Below are 5,697 nucleotides of genomic sequence, written 5' to 3' on the forward strand. Positions count from 1 at the left end.
AAGTGGATTTGTGCTTGCCATTGAGTCAAGTTGTATTCCCAGGCAGCCTCCGAGGTAGTCCGCGAATGGTCGCGCGGGGAGCAGGCCGCAAAAGTGAAGTAAGTTTGTTTGATGTTTGGGAAACCGAGGGTATTTAGTGCCCGTGATGATGGCTGCTGCTTGAATGAGTGCTGAGTTAAAGCGCTCGAATAGGGGGTCCAACGCACCCTTCCATATAGGCGGAGACCAGGCAATAATGTTCAGCCCATATGTAGCCGTGGATAGGATAAATGTTTTGAATTTCACCAGTCGGTTGCGGGGGTGTCGCCAGCTGAAGCCAAGAGGCGATACCCAGTGACAATGCTGCAACCAGGGATTCCATATGTCTAGCGAGGTTGATTCCTGGTACTCTGTGAGAGTGAGAACCCCAGGTATTTGGAGTGTTTCGGTTCGGCATGTGTGGGCGCCAGTTTCAGAGGGAGGTAACGTGTGTTCCAAGGTGCCTCTGCAAGCGTCGGCGTGATAAACTCACCATTTATACGGAGGGTTGGCGCCGCGTGTCGCAAGTCGGTAGATCGTACTCGGGGTTTAATGACACCCTGTTCGAGGCCAGATTTGCATCCCCACGCATCAATGTCATCTAAGAAGGGCTGGAGCGAAACTGATCGAGGGGCTTGGATCCGTGTGTCATCGACAAATAAATAAGAACGGAGGAGCTTGGGCCAAAATTGTGCTAGCGTGACAGCTAAGAAATCCATGTAGATGATAAAGAGCTGGGGGCCGACGATTGAGCCTTGTAGGATGCCATTCGTTCTAAGGAATAGAGACGAGAGCGTGCCGCGGTATGTCACTCGGGTAGGGACCCTCTCAAACAGCGCGCGGAGGCAGTTGATCCAGTTTTCGGGCATTCCAGCGTGACGCAGAAGTACCCATAGGCGTGGGAGAGCGACCTTGTCGTATGCCTTGGTTATGTCCAGACAGACGTCGTTCCACTCCTCTTCTGACTGTGTCTCAGATTCCATGGCGGCAAGTGCTTGGGTATGATAGGAGTACCGTGATTTGAAGCCAGCTTGGGTAGCATGGGTAGCAGAGCCGGGGTGGCTCGTAATCAGATTAAGCTGACTATTTGCGTAAGCGTGATGGGGCGGAAGTCGGCGGGGGAGGTGATATCTGCATCGGCTTTCTTTGGGTGGGCTGTTAGGAGGCTGCAGTTCAGGGCTGCGGGGAAGGTACCCGCTTTCAGCAGCACAGTGAATGCTTCGGCAAGGAGTCTAATCAGTGGGCTATTGGCGTCGGGGCGTCCCAATGTCCGACATTCGGTAGAGCGCTCCACTGCGGCCTTCAGGAGGAGGATGTGGGTCCCGTCGGGGGGGCGTATGGTGGAAGTGACATCAGGAGAGGGGTTTTTTTCAGGAGAGGGTTCGGTATCCGGTGGAACCACGTGCGGGTTTGTAGAGTTGAATAGGGCCTCAAAGTAGCCAACGAGGGTAGCGCCTGTGTCATCGGTACCCGGTATGCAGGGTTGGCGCGGAGACCGTCGCTGGTACGTAATATCTTTGAACATTTGAGCATTGCTTTGGGCGGTCAGACGTGGGCGGAACGAGTGGTTTGGCAGCCGCTGAACCCAAGGTCTGTTTAAGTCATAATAGAACCCTCCAAAGATTTGTGGGTTAGTGGCATAGCGCCAGATGCGGTCGAAGATTCGTAGCAGCCCTTCCGCTGGTCCATGTAAAGTGACATACGACCGTAGTAGGTTCTGATGCGCCCGGATTTCGGCTTGGAATAATCGCGCGCGGGATTTGTTGCGTAGGTGATACAGTCGATGGCGATATCAGTTATATCCATGTGAGGGGAGGCGTTGGTCCGGAGGCGGCGGCATTGCTGGCATTTGTTGGGGCCGATGGATTTGATTCGTGGGAAGTATCTGGAGATCGAGTCCAAAGGTGTGGTCACCACAGATACCGTAGTCCGTCAGCTTATAAGTTTGGAGGGAGGCGGGGGTGGTAGGTCGATGATACGCATGTTCAGTACCAGTTGAGCCGCCAGCATAGAGGCAGTCCAAGTGCCACGTCTTACGCAGAATAGTTTCAATCGTTTTCATACGTAGTCCGTGAATTGTAGATGCGTGGCCATACTTCCGGGCTTTGAAGTTGATATCTCCCCACACGACATCTGGTTGGAAACCGCCAATCTCGGGGGGATTCATGTATCGCCTGACGTCTTCTTCAGTGAGCGATTTGAGTGGAAAGTAGAACATGGCCATATGAACGCCAAAGCACTTAAAGAACATCGCGTACGGTGAAGAGTGTACAAGTTGAAAATTCGATGGGTGGTGTTTGGAAAAGATGCCAATACCACAGTGTGAAGGGTGTAAGATATTATGCTGTGTAGTGTGGTGTAGGATATGGTAGTGTGTGTTCGAGTGTATATGATTAAGAAATGTGGTGTTATGCCAGGTTTCAACCACACACATAACATCAACCTGACTTAAAATCAATATAACGTTCAAACACTTATCTGTATGTGCTGCGTTGTCCATGTTGAGTCCTTGTGGGTTGAAGAGCGTCATCCTCATTGGGCCTAACATTGTTCATCATCGGTCAATACTACTGGGCTCTCCTCTTTGACGATGTCAGCCATTTCTATATCATTGCCTGTTGTCGAAGAGTCCGTCGTGGAAAGCTGAGGCTGCGTATTGCTATCCATCGTGTCGGATGATTGTGTCGGGGAGACCGTTGGTATATGAAGTCGTCCGGGTTCCGGAACCATCCAGCGTGCCCCATGCTGATTCGCTTTCTTAGCATTCCTACGAATCACCTTGCACAAAGCATCATACTCACGCCGTTTCTGCTTAGCCTTTATCTTCAACTTAGCTGTTGCCCTTGGCTTGTCTGAGGCATCAGCCTTCTTCCCTACTGTAGCTGCCTTTACTGCAGGCACTCCTTTCTTCTTCTTAGCATCCTCATCCTCACTGTCACTACTTTCGCTGTTATCACTGCTGTCACTGTCCCTCGCGACTTCCTCCTCAGTCTCACTTTCGCTCTGTTCGTCCTCAGAAGGCACCTCAGTAAATGGATCCCGTTCTGGGAGCACTTTATTTGCTTCAGCTTTCGCCGCAACATGCCGAGCACCATAGTAATAAATCTCACGAAGATGCTCAATAACCTTTTCAGGCTTGGATCCCCACCTTCCTATTGCCTTCGCAAAATCTGCCTGGGTTCCACTCACTTCAAATGGGTCCTTAAACGCTGGATACAATGCTGCAGCCGCGATGTACAGATCCTTCGTCTCAATAACAGTCTTGGATATAGCCCTCTAGTTCCGACTTCGTCTCCGGTGTAACCTCCTTCAAAAGAGCCATCGCTGGGCGGGACCCTCCTTTCTTCGCCTTGAGCTCATAAGCCTTGGTACCCCTGACATAATCCCATCGATCCATAAGTGTCGTCATCGGCTCCCCTCTCACATATCTCCAGAGAGGTTGCCCAGTCCCAGCTGCACTATCCTTCTCGTAAACCATTTTCCACTAACGTTTATTTGTAATCTTAGATCGACTCAAAACACAATGTAACGGTGAACTTGGATTTATTTCCTCGATTGTTGAATACAGAAGGATTTCATTGAGAATCCGGCCGCCAATCAAATCGTGTATCTTGTCAATTTCGAGCCTACAAGTCCATTCAACATATATCGTCATCTGCCAACCTCCAGCTCATATTACCCCGCACTTCGGTTCGCAAAACACCAATCATACACCAACCTCCTCTTCTTTCGAGCCTGCGCGGCCGTTCGCCAACAAACCGCACAATACAACTTAGAACTTTTCAAACTTATTAGTTTTCACACTTATCAGTTATCGCCCACACTTAGAAGTTCTCGCACTCTTATTAACGCCCAGGAACATTACCGAACAGTTCGGTACTTACAACACCAACATTGTTTTAAATCGAAGGTAATCATGGTTGTCATTACATTTGTGACTCAAAATATACTAAGTACCGAACTTTTTAATATTTTCTTATCGCCGGATTGTAGTGTAACTTGACTGTAAATCGTAGTAAAAAGCCATGTGTGAATTTCGGATGTATGAACCAATACACCTGCGCTTTTAAGACCTATTACACTAGTTATGAATTCTAATACTGTATACTATTCTAAAGATCATCCATGTTATCAATGTAACAGTTGGGTAGACGCGTCCGAATGGTATTTCTGTGACATTGGTGATACAAAGTGGCGTAGTCTATGGAGAGTCTTCAGTGACGATGCTAACACTACAACTAACATATCAATGTATACAAGGCATCGCTAGAACTGTTGTGTGAAGTACAACCCTAATCCTGGTTGTGGTGGCAAGTGTAGCTGTCCAAAGACCAAGCCTGTGAAGAGACAGCTAAAATTTGTTGAATCACCGTAGACGCCATTGAACGCCATTGAATGCCATAGAAAAGATGCTCAGTCAAAAAGGTATCATTGTAGTACTATTATGGGACTGAGTGGTTTGCTTCCGCTGATGAAGCTTCTGTTAGTGAAACTCCCTTGTTGCACATTCTCGGATGTCTAGGGATTGATGCGAGTATGCTTGCATATCAATATATGCGTGCGCATGCTCAGGATATTGTGTTAGATGGAAACTATCAGCCTTTTCTATTAGACATACGGGCTACACTACAACGACTACAGTCGTATGGTGTCGGTACACTAAATTTATTTATGGTATTCGATGGTTTTCGTACGGATGATAAGTTAGTGAACGAACAGTGCCTAAAAGATAGAGGAAAATGATGTCACCCATCAAAGAATATTTGGCATCAAATAGAAAACTGTATGGATTTGACAAGGTGAAGGCGTGCAAAAGTGCTGTAGCATATTTCAAAATAGAATGTGCCGAGCATATAGTGTTGTTGTGTCGAGATAAAGAGATAGAATATATAGTCGCGCCTATGGAGGCGGAACAACAATTGTTAACACTACATCTTCAACGTAAAGTGTCCTATATACTAGCGTTTGATAGCGACTACATAGTGTTAGGGTGCGATTCTATAATTCTCGACACTAAATAGAGATCCGGAATTGTAAATATATTCTTTCGCCGAAGCTGTAAGGCACAGAATATTAGCAATGTAATAAGAAACTCATCCGAATGTGATGCAGAGAAAACTAAAATTATAGACATGCAGCTACAATTTTTAAAAGCAGGTTTAATCTACGGTTTTGATGCTTGCATATTACTAGGTGCACAACTATTGAGAAGTGATTATAAAAGTAACACGGTGTCGACTGTATCGTTTTGTTCTTGGTTGACACACGAGTCTTCATCAATTAAAACATCTCTCGCACTAAAATTGGAAGATACGAACTGGGCAACTGATAATTGGTATATACTTAATACTGAAGCAATCCATGCAAAACTGATGTATTTTTCCCAACCAGTTTATGTTTGGTGTAGACATGTTATTGAACTGGGTTACGTAACTCGTTATCTGCCTGTCAATCAATATGGAATACCACAATGGTCAATTACAGGTTATACGATACAATCACTCTGTAGCATTCTTACACCAGCACGCAAACGGCTATTGAATTTTCTTGATAGTACAATCCATAATAATCGGTATAATAACTTTACAAAATTATCACCGCAAGCACAAAGAGATTAGGCAATGGGTGCCTACAATTTACGATTTCCTCCTTAACCTGTTGGGAACAAGCGGTTTCCGC

The sequence above is a fragment of the Sphaeroforma arctica genome (genome assembly GCF_001186125.1).
Source record: "Sphaeroforma arctica JP610 unplaced genomic scaffold supercont1.1, whole genome shotgun sequence".
Lineage (NCBI taxonomy): Eukaryota > Ichthyosporea > Ichthyophonida > Sphaeroforma > Sphaeroforma arctica.